This window comes from Schistocerca nitens, chromosome 1, assembly GCF_023898315.1.
Source record: "Schistocerca nitens isolate TAMUIC-IGC-003100 chromosome 1, iqSchNite1.1, whole genome shotgun sequence".
In the NCBI taxonomy this organism is placed as follows: Eukaryota; Metazoa; Arthropoda; class Insecta; order Orthoptera; family Acrididae; genus Schistocerca; species Schistocerca nitens.
In genome coordinates this window covers 1037932184-1037949468 of record NC_064614.1, presented here as the reverse complement: position 1 = coordinate 1037949468, position 17285 = coordinate 1037932184, and the positions used below count along the sequence as shown (strand labels likewise).

General features: G+C 47.5%; 1 pseudogene; it reads right to left on the bottom strand.

The window, feature by feature from the left end:
• Positions 1-2917: 2917 nt before the first annotated feature.
• LOC126203119 (5S ribosomal RNA) lies at positions 2918-3035 on the bottom strand (annotated as a pseudogene).
• Between the last annotated feature and the right edge of the window lie 14250 nt (positions 3036-17285).

Here is a 17285-nt window from a genome sequence, read left to right as displayed (position 1 = left end):
TATTTTCTGAACAACCATCACCAAATGAAAGATACGAGGTGTATACTACTGCTTAGCGGCACAGTGTTCTCAGAAAGTTCCATGAACGGGACTTGCGAAGGAGTTAACGTAAGTTACGAAAACGACCGCGTTTATGTTGTGTATATCAAGGTGTAGATTACACATATTCATGATTTGGATTTGCTGCTCCTCGTGTTTACCGTGTTTGCAGTTAAAATTTCCGGATGTAAGGTCCGCCAGTTATGCAGAACACCGTTTTTCTCAAGTTCAAAATGGTTCAAATGGCTCTGAGCACTATGCGACTTAACTTCTGAGGTCATCATTCGCCTAGAACTTAGAACTAATGACTCTGAGCACTATGGGACTCAACTGCTGTGGTCATTAGTCCCCTAGAACTTAGAACTACTTAAACCTAACTAACCTAAGGACATCACACACATCCATGCCCGAGGCAGGATTCGAACCTGCGACCGTAGCAGTCGCACGGTTCCGGACTGAGCGCCTAGAACAGTGAGATCACCGCGGCCGGCGACTTAGAACTAATTAAACCTAACTAACCTAAGGACAGCACACACATCCATTCCCGAGGCATTTCTCAAGTTCCCAAACATGTTCCAGCACCACTGAATAATAATGTAATAAATAATAGACAAATGATCCTGAAAAATCATGCACACGAAGTGTAAAGGTATTAACAAAAAGAAACCAATTATTGTTTGAACTAAATATCGACATAATTTTTCATCATTTAGTAAAAATGTTCACATTACAGATTAAATAAAACGGAAACCCACTGATGATGGCACAGTGGTGCCGAAACGTGTTATGGAACTTGGAAAAAACGGTGTTCTGCTTAACTGGAGGACCTTACATCCTGCAGTTTGTGGATTATACAATACACAAACTGAGTGATGTGGTTAATTATGCTGTAAGCTGGAAATCTTTGATACTTCGCCCACAATGGACCATAACTAACATGATATTGTGCCTTTAGAATGTTTAGTCGCCGCGCGGGATTAGCCGAGCGGTCTTAGGCGCTGCAGTCATGGACTGTGCGGCTGGTCCCGGCGGAGGTTCGAGTCCTGCCTCGGGCATGCGTGTGTGTGTTTGTCCTTAGGATAATTTAGGTTAAGTAGTGTGTAAGCTTAGGGACTGATGACCTTAGCAGTTAAGTCCCATAAGATTTCACAAACATTTGAACATTTTTTTAATGTTTAGTCATTATAACCATTTCTGCACTACATAATTCAGCATTTCCAGTGTATGACATAGTTCGCACTAGCTGTATAAAATTTCACGTGACACAGTTTCCAATGTGACAGCTAGGGAAGCCAGGCAAACATTCCTCAAGGGCGGGGAAATCAGCTAAATAGCTGTCTCTGTTTGTGACACATCAGCTGCAAAGCTAACCCGTCCAGTTGCGATGTTACGGAATTTGGGGCGAGTTACATGACTCTCACTGTGAACATAATCACGTGATGCCAACCAATGCAGTTTTGTCTGCATTTGCGTTTTCGCTCTACCATCTTGCCACTACCCACAGGAGTTCGTGACGAAGTTGTGCACTTACTTTATGACTGAGGGGGCGAAGAGCGCAGTGGAGGTCAGAAGTGTCGCGAATCTGTGTGGTGGCCGCTTGCCAACTACGGGGCCAGGTCCGGCTCGGCCCGCTCGTTGTGTTCGCCGGAAGCGGCGGCCGTCCCGCAGCGGCGCTTTGCGTGGCTCGCCGGCTGTGGCCTCGCGTGAGCTTTTGTGGCGCCGCCGTTCCCTGGCCGGCTCCACTTGACGTCTGCCTCTACGCTAATGAGGAGACAGCGCCAGTGCCAAACCACTTCTCGTGGTCCAAGTCCAGACCATCATATTTCTTTTTCCTGCGCAGCATCGCAGCACACTGCTTTTGAGAGCTGCACGAATAATCCATCCCATATTAATACCGGCCACGTGAAGTTGGCTGACAGTTGCCCAGTCGAAGTATCGTGGGGCGAATTAAACGACGACCAGCTGCAATCCCGAAATTTGTTTGAACTTCCAATCATGGACTGTGCGGCTGGTCCCGGCGGAGGTTCGAGTCCTCCCTCGGGCATCGGTGTGTTTGTCCTTAGGATAATTTCGGTTAAGTAGTGTGTAAGCTTTGGGAGTGATGACCTTAGCAGTTAAGTCCCATGAGATTTCACACACATTTGATCATTTGAACTTCCAATGCGACTGGAAAATCTTAAAATTCACACAGAACATACTAACCAGAGCCGAAATTTGTGTGAACTTCGGCCGGCCGGTGTGGCCGTGCGGTTCTAGGCGCTTCAGTCTGGTACCGCGTGACCGCTACGGTCGCAGGTTCGAATCCTGCGTCGGGCATGGATGTGTGTGATGTCCATAGGTTAGTTAGGTTTAAGTAGCTCTAAGTTCTAGGGGACTGGTGACCACAGATGTTAAGTCCCATAGTACTCAGAGCCATTTGAACCATTTTTTGTTTGAACTTCCAATGCGACTGCAAAATCTTAAAATTCACACAGAACATACTAACCAGTAGGAAGTGTACCCAGAGGCATTTCTCGTGAAATCTCAAAACTAATTCTTTATTTATTGCGCGAGAAAAATATCAGTCCCCCCTCCCCCTCCCTCTCCTCTAGCTGAAATCCTTGGTACATTCTTGACGTTCGCAGCAAAGAAATTCAGTACACAGTCATTTTTAATTTTTTCAGATATTCAGTTACCACCACTCAGTCTACGGGCCATTAGTGGCCCATTGTGACCATCCGACCGCCGTGTCATCCTTAGGGGAGGATGCGGATAGGAGGGGCGTGGGGTCAGCACACCGCTCTCCCGGCCGTAATGATGGTATTCTTGACCGAAACCGCTACTATTCGATCGAGTAGCTCCTCAATTGGCATCACGAGGCTGAGTGCGCCCCGAAAACTGGCAACAGCGCATGGCGGCCTGGATGGTCACCCATCCAAGTGCCGACCACGACCGACAGCGCTTAACTTCGGTGATCTCACGGGAACCGGTGTATCCGCTGCGGCAAGGCCGTCGCATCCTTAACTCAAACATCTCCTGTTTTCCCTAGCTTTTATTCGACCAAACAGTGTCCGCTGTTTCCTTGATTTGGCTTATTTATTTTTAACTTTGTGATGAAATTAGCTTACGGACGGAAGTCGTGTGCGGCATCTGCCGGTGAATCTTGCAAACCTAGTTCTGTCTGGTATAATACACATACCAAAAAGAGTTCTGCATCACGCCGGCAATACAGTTCGGAAAAGCGGCGTTTATCGCGTATTTTACGAATGAGGAATGTTTTATGTTCCACAGACACTGGCAACCAACCGAGTGAGGTGGGGTATCAATTCGGGCACTCGACTCACATTCGTGAGGACGACCATCCAAATTGAGGTTTGTTGAGGTTCCCCTAAGTCACCCGACCTTTGATAAGGACAGAGCCGATTTCCTTCTGCATACTTGTCTACATCTAATGAAACGTCCCCTTAGAAAAATTATACAAGACTGTGCATAAACTGACACACAATATTTTTTAGCACAACGCAGTCTGACTGTCAATAATCCCTACAAAAGAATGGCCCTGACTAACATTAACTTATACCTTTCACAAATCAATTACCTCACAAAAATCTTCGTTACTCGAACTACTGCAATACAGCAAGCGCCACTACTGCCAGCTAAATAAAAGATTCAAACTACTGAAGGCACTAACTACTGATAGGCATAGTTAGCAAATGAAAGATTTTAATAGAGAACAAACAATGTATTTACCTTAATAGTCATAATATATATAGCAGTTCTTGACATCCATTCTTACAAATGTACTGTTTCTGAAGGACACACGTCCAGATTATCCGCTCTCAAAATTCAGCCATCTCTCTACCCACATCCACCACTGCTGGCGGCTCACCTCCAACTGCGCAACGCTACGCGCTGTTAACATCCAGCTGCCCAACGCTACAATAGCCAACAACAATGCAAACCAGCCACAGACTGCACATAGCACAGCCAGTGATTTTCATACAGAGCGCTACGTGGCGTTAGCAATAAGAAAACCTAAACAGCCTACTTACATAGCCCCCATGCTCCCCACAAAAAATTTTACAAATTGTTTTGGGAACTGGCCAATACATATTTGTTAAAATTTTTTCACAATTACAATAAAAAAGAACTCATATGCGCACACTTATTGATACAATGTTGGTCGAAAGATAAAATGTTCTCACTGTCCATAAAGACAGTCCTGATCATTCATCACAGTAAAATAGCAGTGTTTTTCTCAAAGTCTGAGCAGTAAAAGAAAATACACACGGAAGTAGTGGATTTCCATGCAGTCTTGAAGAAGTAGTGTTGCCCTTCCAATGGAAAGACAGTGCTCGACATGCAGACAGGTAATGGGCCACAACAGAGGAAACCCACCGCAGAGTCAGTCGAAGTTTTGAAGAATATTGGTAGGTAGCTCATCACAGAGCAGACCCACTGTAGTCCTGGTAGAGATTATGGTATTGGTGGGCCACCAGAGGTGCAGACCCACTGCAGTCCTTATAGAAATAATGGCACTGGTGAGTCAGCTTAGGTGTAGACCCACTGTAGTCCTTGTAGACATAATGGTATTGGTGAGTCATCAAAGGTGTAGACCCACTGTAGTCCTTGTAGAGATGGCTAGCAGCCATCTGCTGTGACTGTACAGGTGCACAATCACCATTGAAGAGTCTTGCGGAGAATATAGACAAACTTTTTTTTGGAATGTCCTTAGAACCAGCAATGCTGTTATCTAGTCCCTTGCTGAATTATTAACACACTTGCAAACACAATCAGTCCCTACTTCTCACATATTGTCCATATACTATGACCAACAGAAACGTGCGCACTGAAATGGAACTTAATTTGAAGAGCTGGTGTCTGTACAATTATAAATTTACAACATAAGAATACAATTTCGAAGGTACAAAATACATCATTAAAGAACATAACAGTACAGATAACATTTGTAGTAATACGTGATTTACAAAAGAATCGAAATAACATATACATCAGTGTTACAGGAATTATGATATAAGTACATACATAACAGATCAGAATAACTTTTGAAACATCAACTTCACACATGAGCAACAAAACAGAATAAATAATGTCTAAACATCTTTACAAAGTAAATAACATGTTTTAAATGCAAATTATATTTGAGGATAACAGTATTCCTCATCATAGTGAATGTAGCTGAGTATTAGAAAAATTCTACAACATAAATCTTCCAGAATGATATTTTCACTCTGCAGCGGAGTGTGCGCTGATATGAAACTTCCTGTCAGATTAAAACTGTGTGCCCGACCGAGACTCGAACTCGGGACCTTTGCCTTTCGCGGGCAAGTGCTCTACCATCTTTTTTTTTTTTTTTTACAAACTTAAATACAACAGAAATGCCATCCTTCCGGCGAAAATAACACAAGACAATATACTCGTACAAGGCGAGGATTTTTTTTTTATGAACAAGGTGTAGGGAAAAAAAGAATAATAATTCTGATGTAATCGAAGGGTGGGAAGCAATATAGAGTGGAGTGAGGGAAAGACCTGTGTTGTCTGGGGTAGTGCATTGAAGAAAGGAGGCGCGTGTCCATGCGCCTACTCCACTGTGGGTTACAAATGTAGAAAGTAGCGCGGGGAGTCTCACATGTCAGCAGGGGGGGCGGGAGTGCTGTCGGCGTGTGGCACCATCCAACTGAGCGGGGGTGAAGTAAAGATCGCATGTAGGTAGTTGGCGAAGAAGGCGCGGTAGCACGGTCGCTGTTCAACTTCACTGTGGGCGGTTTGTAAGTACTGCCAGAAATCAAGGCGTGATTTGTCGCCACCATTATACATGTAGGTGATCGTCCACCCCTTGACCCATATAATCGCATGATTTTTGGAGGCGGGGAAATAAGAATTCTCAGGATGGATAAAAGTCCGTGGGTCAATCGAGTCCGGCGGAACGCGGAGGTAACAGGCAACAAACTGTCGGGCAAGTTTCCAGACGTCACTGGTGGCAGCACAAGTCAGTTGGTGGACATCGTCATCCACGAGGTGGCAAATGGAACAAAGTGGAGAGTCCTGTAGTCCGATGGCGTGAAGGCGATGGTTTGTGGCGAATTTTTCATTTGCGACTTGGTACCATGTTGCCCGGACGTTGGAGGGAAGAAAAGGCTGGTGGATGTGACGCCAAACCGTTGGCCACCGCGTGGACGGATGTCTCAGTTCGATATTGTTGCTGGATATGGAACGAAGGAGTGGGGTGTAAAAATCTTTAGGTCGAGGAGAACGCGTGGTCGGTAAGTGCGTGTGAGCATAACTGAAGTCGACGATGAAATCAGAAATATGGGTCAAATGGTGCTTGATGTGTCCGACTGGTACTGGTGGTGTTATGGTCGCGGGCACAAGAATTTCCAGCAAGCTGCGCGTAAGGGAGGTGCCCCCGTGCCACTGCTTGTGCATGGTGGACATGTACAAGGACGCCGCTCGGAGTCGCATATTGACAAGGCCGAGGCCTCCTGCTCGCGGGGGAAGGGTGAGCGTGTCGCAGCGGACCTTAAAGATCGTACCGGCCGTAAGGAAGTATCCGAGGGCAGCCTGAAGGCTGCGTCCAATAGTTGATGGCAGCGGGAGGAGCTGTGCGATGTGGACCATTCTGGCCGCCACATGTTGATTGAGGTATTGGACACGTTGTAAAGAATCGAGTCGTCGGAGAAGATTTTGTCGCACCGTCGTGCGGATAGTTTGGAGTGCACGCCGAAAATTGATGGCAGCGGAGCGGCGCACGGTGGAGGTGAAAATGATACCAAGATATCGTAGTTGTTGTACACACGGGAGAGGTGCTAAGTCGTCGTGTGAGAGGCCGCGTCCAATGGGCATCGCCGCGGATTTAGCCACATTCATGTTACTGCCCGCTGCAGTGCCGTACGTTGATATCAGATCAAGTACCGTGTGCGTTTCACTCCGTGAGCGGATCAAGAGGAGGAGGTCGTCCGCATACGCACGACATCGAAAACTGTGCTGTCGCAAAGTGAGACCAGAAAGGTGGCTCGTCAGACTCCCGATGAGTGGCTCCAGGCTTATGGCATACAGTAGGGTCGAAAGTGGGCAGCCTCGCCGTACGGAACGCCGGATCGCCACTGGTCCCGCCACACGGCCGTTAACCTGAATCAGAGATTCGGCGGTGCCGTACAGGCGCCGGATCACGTCGATAAAGGTTGGTGGAAAACCCATGCGGTTCATCACTGAGAACAGAAAAAGATGCCGCAATTTGTCGAATGCGCTGTCAAAATCAATGGCAACCACTGCTGCGCGGAGTCTGCACGCCGCTGCCAGTGCAATTAAATCGCGACATTCTCCTGTGGCCGTTTGTATATTAACTGAGCCGCCCGGAGTTGTCTGTTCCGGGGATAGAATGCTAGGCAGGATCTTGCGGCATCGCGTTGCCAGTAGGCGTGTAAAAATTTTACAGTGTGCGTTAAGCAGAGTCAGGGGACGGTAATGTGCTGTCGTCACACCTGGTGTCGGTTTGTGGATGGGTATAATAATTCCCGTGACGAAGGACGGCGGTACGGCGTTCCCCATCGTCAGCAGTTCATTAAACATCGTTGTCCACCGTGACGCCATTAGTGTGAAGAAAGCGCGATAAAATTCTATCGGCAATCCGTCGACACCAGGTGACTTATTCAGAGCACCTTTTTGATTGCATCGTGGATTTCGTCACGCATAATGGGCTCCATCAGCTCGTCCGCTTCGTCGCTGGTGAGGGTGCGAGTTACGTGTGGTAACACAGACTCCTCAGGGTGGTTGTTGGTAGTCTCCTCCTGGTACATTGTGCGGTAGTGGTCGACAAAGGCACTGACGATTTCGGCCTGGCAAGTGACGTGCTGGCCGCGACAGGTGGTGATCTCGGTGATGAGTTGTCGTCGTCGATGTTTCCTATCGGAGGCGATATGATGCATGGTCGGATGTTCTTGTTCCGCCGAATCTTGGCGTCGGGTTCGCACCATAGCCCCCTGCAGTCTACGGCGTGTCAAAGTTACAATTTGCGCCTTAATCCTACTGCGTTCCCTCTGGGTGTCGGGGGTGGGCGGTTGGGCGTCCAGGTCGCGGAGAACGGCGTAGAAAAAGTCCGTAGTGTGCCGGCGCCACATAGCAACTTCCTTTCCATACTGAATCAAAGTACGTCGAATGGCAGGTTTGGTACATTCTAGCCACCAGGTCAAGGTCGTGCCGTATTTAGGTAAGCGACGTTCACAGGTGGCCCATGTCTCGGTAACACGTTGAAGACATTCGGGATCATGAAGATGGGAGGTGTTTAGCTTCCACGGTGCACGACTACGCCAGACCACTTGCTTGGGGAAGAGAATGTTGCAGATGTAGGCACAGTGGTCCGAAAAGGCCAGGGGCCAAAGTTCTGCACCTTGGACTGCAGGCGTGAGTTCCCGAGAGACGTAAATTCTATCAAGGCGGCTCGCGGAGTGACTCGTCTGGTAAGTATGTCCAGGCGCGTCGCCGTGCCGAACTTCCCAAGTGTCGCGGAGCAACAGATCTCGGACGACAAGACGCAGTTCTTGACAGGTGTTGTAGTGGGGCACTTGATCTTTAGGGTGCAAGACACAATTAAAATCACCCCCAAGCAAGTAATGGTCGCAGCGTCCAAGAAACAAAGGAGCGATGTCTTCTGAATAGAAGAGTGCCCTGTCGCGTCTGCGGGTGGAGCCTGACGGAGCGTAAATGTTGACGATACGGGTCCCCATGACGGTAACGGCCATGCCTCTGGCAGATGGAAGGTATGTGATATCGGCCACTGGAATGCCTTCTCTGGCGTAGATGGCTACGCCGCGTCCCAGGTGGTCACCAGGAGAAGGATAAGTGTTATATCCCGCGACGTCTGGAAGTGTGGCCAGATGTACCTCCTGTAGTAGTGCGATGTCGACGTCCGACGCCCATATCATCTCTCGCAGCAGTTGAAGTTTCACGGGTGAGCTAATGGTGTTAGTGTTGATCGTCGCTATTCGGTAGGTTTGGAGCCGTACCCCGCCTTGGAGGGGAACTCCACCGGCGGAGGATGAAGAGGGACGAGGCAACGGTGAGTCGTGCCGTACGCCACCCGACGGCGTTATCAGCGGCGTAACGATGCTTCCGTCTGGGGTAACTCTGTCCCCAGCGTGTGGTCCGGGTCCTCATCGACGTCCTCACTCCACACCATTGAAGGCGTCGTCGTTGTGATGGTCGTACGTTCCACTTCGGTCGTAGGGGCAGAGGACGTCTCGGCGACAGTCGCATCTGTGGAGTCCATTGGTTCAGGAGCACCTGAGCGAGCCAGTAGAGTAGGCATCGACGTATCCACAGTCGGCGTCATGTTGTCGTCATTCGTATCGTCGTGTAGGTTCTCCGAGGCCTCGTCGGGTCGGACGGCCTCTGGAGCATCGGGGGGTGGTGATCCGTCTCGTTCCGAGACCGTACGGCGCCTCCTCTTGCGCCTCTTAGGTGAACGTTGTTTGCGGGTTCGCCCCTCCGTGTCGGTAGACGGGAGAGAGTCGCGTCGCTCTGAGAGGAAGGCCGCCGCGGGAACGTCAAATGAAGGGGCGTCCAGATGTTCAGGCGGGTGGGTGTCGGAAGTCGTCGCTGTTGGTAGTGGCGCCGGAGTAGCGTCAGGCTTTGAGCGCGACGCGTCGGCCCCAGCGGTATCTGTAGCAGCTGGAAGGGTCACCGGTGCATGGTCCGATGGGCGGCGGCCGGTGGAAGGAGAAGAGAGCGCCGAGGCGTAGGTGATCCGTAAAACCGTCGTCGGAGCCGGAGGTGCCACGGTAGCGGCTGGCAATTGGGTGATTCGTCGCTGAAGACACTCAGATCTGAGGTGGCCTTCTTTGCCGCACCCGGAACAGGTCTTGGGTTGGCCGTCGTATATGACAACCGCGCGGCACCCGCTAATTTGCAGGTAAGATGGCACGTGGCGATGGAGGTCGATGGTGATCTGCCGTACACCGTTAAGAACGGGGTACGTTTGGAATTGCGCCCAGCGTTCGGCAGTGTGGCCATGTACAGTGCCATAGGGGCGGAAAGCCGCGATAACGTCTTTCGCTGGAAGCTCGAACGTGAGTTCGAAAACTCGTATGGTGCGCATTCCTAAGCCGGCATGGTCGACAGTGACCGCTCCGACATTGCCGTCGGCGTGGCAAAAGCGTAATCCATGGTTGGTGTCACGAAGTATTCTTTCACATACCGCGTCATTGACGACTTTGACGTACACAGTACTGCTTAATATGGACAAATGGATGCCCAAGATGTCAGAAGCTGGGATCTTAGCAACGTCGCGTAGGAAGCGTTCCACTTCCAAGGCCTTTGGTCGTGCGTAGTCGTTGCAGAAGTTGAAACGTAAAGTTGATTTTCGAAAACGGTTGGCCATGATGCTAGTGCATGTAAGCGACACGTAAGTGACGGCCGCTGAAATGTAAACAACAGCGAGCGCGCGCGCTCCGCAGGCGGAAATAACAACACGTCCGTACTGCACGGCGGCGAAAGCCGGACTGGCCATCTGAGCTACCGAAGCACGACTCACGCCCGCTACTCACAGCTGTACTTCTGCCAGTATCTCGTCTCCTACCTTCCAAACTTTACAGAAGCTCTCCTGCGAACCTTGCAGAACTAGCACTGCTGAAAGAAAGGATATAGCGGAGACATGGCTTAGCCACAGCCTGGGGGATGTTTCCAGAATGAAATTTTCATATCAGCGCACACTCCGCTGCAGAGTGAAAATCTCATTCTGGAAACATCCCCCTTTCAGCTGGTTCATTCTCTAAGTAGCCACACATAAATTCTAATCTGTGCTCTAATGACCAGTTGGGAGGAAAACAATAAGAGAATTGATGGAGCCACGCTTGTGGATGAAATGTCGTTCCCAGAATTCTTAAATATTTTGAATTTACGTGTAGTAATGAACAGCTTATAGTCAAAATCATCGTGTCGGCGAGTGGCATATCGGTCATTGTTACGTCGTGTCGGCGGTTCCATCTCAAAATTCGGTGCACCTTGCCAACTTCTTTCATAATTTCCGAAATGTCCTGTGTTATTATTTTGCGGCTTTTCTGTATTTCTAAGTCCCTCTTCCCGTGTTGGAGCGCGAGTGTCCTCTGAAATATGTAATTTTTGTATTACTTGTGCCAACTGATCTTGTACTTCCCGGACTTCTCTTTTGTGTTGCGTATTAATTTGATTCTGATTTTGTTTGAATTTCTTAATTTGTTCATACTCTTCTGTGTCAGTGATGGCTACAGGTCTTGTGTCATTCAGATCATCATCCACCTTTGTAGATAAGTTAATGAACTGATCCGAAAGTTCGGCTACTTTCTCCGATAGTGAACGTATTTCCTCAGTGTGTTTTTCTGAACCAAGTTTCAGAGTGTCCATTTGTGTTGAAACCGATCTACTGTGTTCTTTAAGTTTTCCTGAGTGTTTGCAAGTTGCGTAACCGAATCGGTAGATGTAACTAAGTCAATTTTAGCTTGCAAGGTCTCATGATTTTCATGAACAATAGTTTGCAGTTCTTTTATGGCTGCTTCGTGATTCTATAATGTATTTTCACGCCGCGAAAAAATAGGTTGGAAATGCTCACAAATTTGTGTTTTTACGTCATTACAGACTTTTTGACTTTTCGATTCGATTTGATGTAACTCAGTAGTTAAATCTTCACGTGTTTGTTCAAGCGTATGTTCCACTGAGTCTAGCTTTTGAAGCTTTTGTTCCATTGCGTCTAACTGTTGCTGTGTTTGTCTCTGGTGTTGTTCCAATGTGTCTAACTTTTGAAGATTTTGTTCCATTGTGTCTAACTTTTGAAGATTTTGTCCCATTTGTTTCTGATTTTGTTCAAGCGTTGTGTCTAACTTTTGTAGCCTTTGTCCCATTTGTTGCATTAACTGTAATAACAATGCACTGGTGTCTGAAGCATGTTCCTCAGTGCTTTTCGGCAGGGAAGTTGCACCGGCAGCATTCACATTTTGACAAGCAGAAAATGTGTCTGACTTATTTGAGAAAACGGTGAGGACCCAAAACCTGAATCTGCAGTATTTGCAAGATTGTGTCCTGTCATTCCCGATTCCTGAGGCGGGCTGTCGCCGACCGATCGATCGATAATGCTTCTCTGTTCACTAATTGTTTCACTGTCTACACCATTGTTTGCCGCCCGCTCCATTTCCCTATGCACAATTACCAGATTACTATGTTGAACATTAGTTCATTCATTACACAGTGGCGCTAACACACTGCTTTCGTCTTCACTGTCATTTCTCAGTTTACTTTGGAGCCTAGTATTACGTTTTTCACACGCCATAATTGTCACAATATTTCACACGATAACACAGAAGAGCACAATTTGAAGAGCAAAAATAAGACAACACATTAACATAGCACTGAAAATAATATCTAGTTAATCGCAAGCGCAGCTGCGAAATACTTGGTGCAAATCTACATGCATGCCACAACTGTTTTACTGTACAACAATGAAAGACTGAAATTACGAAGGAGATTCTCTCTACAATTACGCGCTAGCAATAAACAAAAGCTACACTAATTACACAAACTACAAGAAAAAATCAGAAGATTCCAGTAAGGTATCCTCGGCTAAGGGTCGACATATGAAACTTCCCCTTAGAAAAATTATACAAGACTGTGCTTAAACTGACGCACAATATTTTTTAGCGCAACGCAATCTGACTTTCAACAATCCCTACAAAAGAATGGCCCTGACTAACATTAACCTATACCTTTCACAAATCACTTACCTCACAAAAATCTTCGTTACTCGAACTACTGCAATACAGCAAGCGCCACTACTGCCAGCTAAATAAAAGATTCAAACTACTGTACTGAAGGCACTAACTACTGATAGGCATAGTTAGCAAATGAAAGATTTTAATAGAGAACAAACAATGTATTTACCTTAATAGTCATAATATATATAGCATTTCATGACATCCATTCTTACAAGTGTACTGTTTCTGAAGGACACACGTCCAGATTATCCGCCCTCAAAGTTCAGCCATCTCTCTCTCTCTCTCCCCACATCCACCACTGCTGGCGGCTCACCTCCAACTGCGCAACGCTACGCGCTGTTAACATCCAGCTGCCCAACACTACAATAGCCAACAACAATGCAAACCAGCCACAGACTGCACACAGCAGAGCCAGTGATTTTCATACAGAGCGCTTCGTGGCGTTAGCAATAAGAAAACCTAAACAGCCTACTTACACTAATTCAACATACACTGATGTGGCAAAAAATTACTACGTGCTTAATAGCGCATTGGTCCAGCTTTGTAATACAGTTGCGGTACTGTGTGACAAGAATTTCAGAAGCCCGGATGTGCGCACCAGATGTCTACACACAGGCCACGCAATCCTGGTAAATTTGGACCCGAACTTCTGAAGATAGACGTTGACAGTGGATATTGTATCACAGACACAGTCCCTTTCACTGTTCAGAGATGTCACTAAACTTGCCCAAAGATGTAAACAACCATGCATGAGCAGCGACTATTAGACGGAAGAGGTCCGACAGCCGATCAGATCCAGTCATCCGAGGAGGAAGCAGGTACACGGCTCGTGTTGTCTGTAGTTCAACTATGCCTAGACGGTCAATACCGCGGTTCGATGGCGTCCGCAGTGTTACTTTATGCCAGGAAGGGCTCTCAACAAGGGAAGTGTCCAGGCGTCTCGGAGTGAACCAAAGCGAAGTTGTTCGGACATGGAGGAGATACAAGTGACACAAATTGTCGATGACATGCCTCGCTCAGGCCGCCCAGGGGATATTATTGCAGCGGATGACCGCTACCTACGGATTATGGCTCAGCGAACCCTGACAGCAGCGCCATCATGTTGAATAATGCTTTTCGTGCAGCCACAGGACGTCATGTTACGACTCAAACTGTGCTGCATGACGCCCTCTTCACTCCCGACGTTCATGGCGAGGTCCGTCTTTGCAACCACGACACCATGTAGCGCAATACAAATGGGCCCAACAAAATGCCGAATGGACCACTCAGGATTGGCATCACGTTCTCTTCACCAATGAGTGTCGCAGATGCCTTCAACCAGACAATTGTCGGAGACGTGTTTGGAGGCAACCCGGTCAGGCTAAACGCCTTAGACATTGTCCAGCAAGTGCAGCAAGGTGGAGATACCCTGCTGTTTTGAGGTGGCATTATGTGGGGCCGAATTACGCCGCTGGTGGTCATGGAAGGTCGCCGTAACGGCTGTACGATACGTGAATGCCATCCTCCGACCGATAGTGCAATCATATCGGCAGCATATTGGCGAGGCATTCGTCTTCATGGACGACAATTCGCGTCCCCATCGTGCACATCTTGTGAATGACTTCCTTCAGGATAACGACATCGCTGGACTGGAGTGGCCAGCATGTTCTCCAGACATGAACTCTATCGAACATGCCTGGGATAGATCGAAAAGGGATGTTTAAAGACGACGTGACCCACCAACCACTGTGAGGGATCTACGCCGAATCGCCGTTGAGGTGTGGGTTAATCTGAACCAACAATGCCTTGATGAACTTGTGGATAGTATGCCACGACGAATACAGGCATGCATCAATGCAAGAGGACGTGCTACTGGGTATTTAGAGGTACTGGTGTGTACAGCAATCTGGGCCACCATCTCTGAAGGTCTCGCTGTATGGTGGTACAACATGCAATGTGTGGTTTTCATGGGCAATAAAAAGGGCGGAAATGATGTTGATCTCTATTCCAATTTTCTGTACAGGTTCCGGAATTCTCGAAACCGAGGTGATGCAAAACTCTTTTTGATGCGTATGTTAAACATCTGCGTATCGCATTTCAATACAACATTTGGCTGCATCAGTGTGGAAAAACGCCTACTATCCACATGCAGACTAGAAGTGCCATGGGTTTGATGCGTAGCTCACTCACCACCCTGTCTCTCAAAATAGGCGATTGGTGCATTAAGCTGTACGAACTGGTCAACTTAAAAGGTCTTCTGTGCTGTGTGAAGGATAAAATACAGTTCGGAAAAGAGTAGTTTATCGTGTATTTTACGAATGAGGAATGTTTTATGTTCCACTGACTCAGGGAAACCACCGAGTGAGGTGGGGCATGAAGCCGGGCACTCGACTCTCATTCCTGCAGACCATCATCCAAATTGAGGATCGTTAAGGTTCCCCTAAGTCAGTCGACCTTTAATCAGGACAGAGCCGATTTCCCTCTACGTACTTGTCTACATCTAAGTCAACATACACTGATTTGGCAAAAAATTACTACGTACTTAATAGCGTATTGGTCTAGCTTTGGAATATAATACAGTTGCGATTCTGTGCGACATGGATTTCAGGAGTCCGGGTGTGAACACCAGATGTCTACACACAGGTCACGCAATCCTGGTAAATCTGGACTAGTGGCTTGTGGTACCTGATGTTTCCCGGATGTGTTCCATCAGGTTCACATCAGGCGGATTTTGTGAACAAGACATCGATGTGAGTCCACTACCATGTTTGTCAAACAACTATAGCACGATTCAAGCTTTGTGACAGGGACAGTTATCCTGTTAAAAGATGCTATCGCCGACGGGCAAGAAGTAAGGTATGAAGGCATGCAGTTGACCACAGTACTGTTCACATAGTCTACAGCTGTTACGGTGCCTTTAATTACTACCACGGGTCCCATGGAAGCCCAGGAGAGTGGCCCTATGTCATGGTACTGCATCCACGAGTCTGCATGTTTCGCGCAGACCAACACCTGTGTGACACGAATCCGGGCACGACCACGAATCTAGTGTAGCCACAAAACCATTTTCATACGGCTCGACAAGTTTCCATTGATCCACGGTCGCATCCTGATGGTCTCGTGCTCCCTGCAATTGTAACTGACGATGTCGTTGAAACATAGAAACACATAGCGGTCGTCTGCAACGGAACCTCATGTTCAGCAACGTGTGTTGAATAGTCTGCTCCGAAAGAACGGTTTTGCCTGCATTAGCATTCTAATCTGCCTTCAGATCTGTCACAGACGGCCCCGTACCCTACTTTACAGGACTGGCGTCACATTCTGTGATGAGATGTAGCGCTCTAACACCTTTTCGTCTACTCGTCGTTTCATCGTTCTTTAACAATTTTACATAGTTGCTCACGATACCAGCACGCCAACAGCATACCATGGTCGCCGTTTTCGAAATGCTCGTTCCCAGGCGTCGGGCCGTAAGAATCTACCCTTTGTAAAAGACGGTTACGACAGGAAATTTTTCCCATTTGTGGCCCCGTCTCGTGTCTGGTATGATTTCCGCTTAAATACTTTTTGTTACCTTACCGTACCACGTGCCCGCAACCCCACCTGGTAGTATTTAGTCACGCAGCAGGCAGTAGTCATAATGTTTCGGTTCATAAGTGTACATTAATGGCAGTATAATGGCCGCATACTCGTCGAATGCATGTTCTCTAGATTTGCCCAACAGAGTTTCGCAAGAATTACGTAGTTTCATGTAAAGATTTATTTAAATTACCGCTACCAGTCACAAACTTTGTCAACTATTGTATTACTTATTTATTTAGCGACATGTTTCGAGGGTTTAACCTCATCTTCAGGAAAATATGACGGCCATCTTGTCTACTACACAACAGAACTGTTTGTGATCATGTTTCCAAGTTACTGCTATACTAGTGACAATTTGTGAACAGTGACCAACAGAGCCACGGAAATGGATACACCGCAACACATCACAACGAGGCTGCCACGCCAGAAGAACAAAGATGACCACAGCATTCTCGGAAAGACAATGTAATATCAGTATGACCATATTGTAAAGTTTTTTTGGTAATGCCATTTAGCCTGAAGATGAGGTTAAACCCTCGAAACATGTCGCTAAATAAATAATACAATAGTTGACAAAGTTTGTTAATGGTAGCGGTAAATTAAAAGAACCTTTACATATTTCTTGAGACAGTCACGGTCGAAAAATAGTCAAAATGGCTTCTAATTACGTTTCATCGTTCTCTAACAATTTTACATAGTTGCTCACGACACCAGCACGCCAACAGCATACCTGGTTCGCCGTTTCAGAAATGCTCGTTCCCAGGCGTCGGGCCGTGATTGCTCTGTTCAGATGAGGGCTGAGTTGGCATCCCTTCGCTCACAGCTGCAAGCGGCGCTGACTTCGGTCGCGCAGCTTGAGGCTGTTGCCAACGGGCACAACTGTGGGCAGCCGGACTTAGGTATCACGGGGATATCAACCTCGTCCCGTCTGTCCCCAGATCGGTCTGC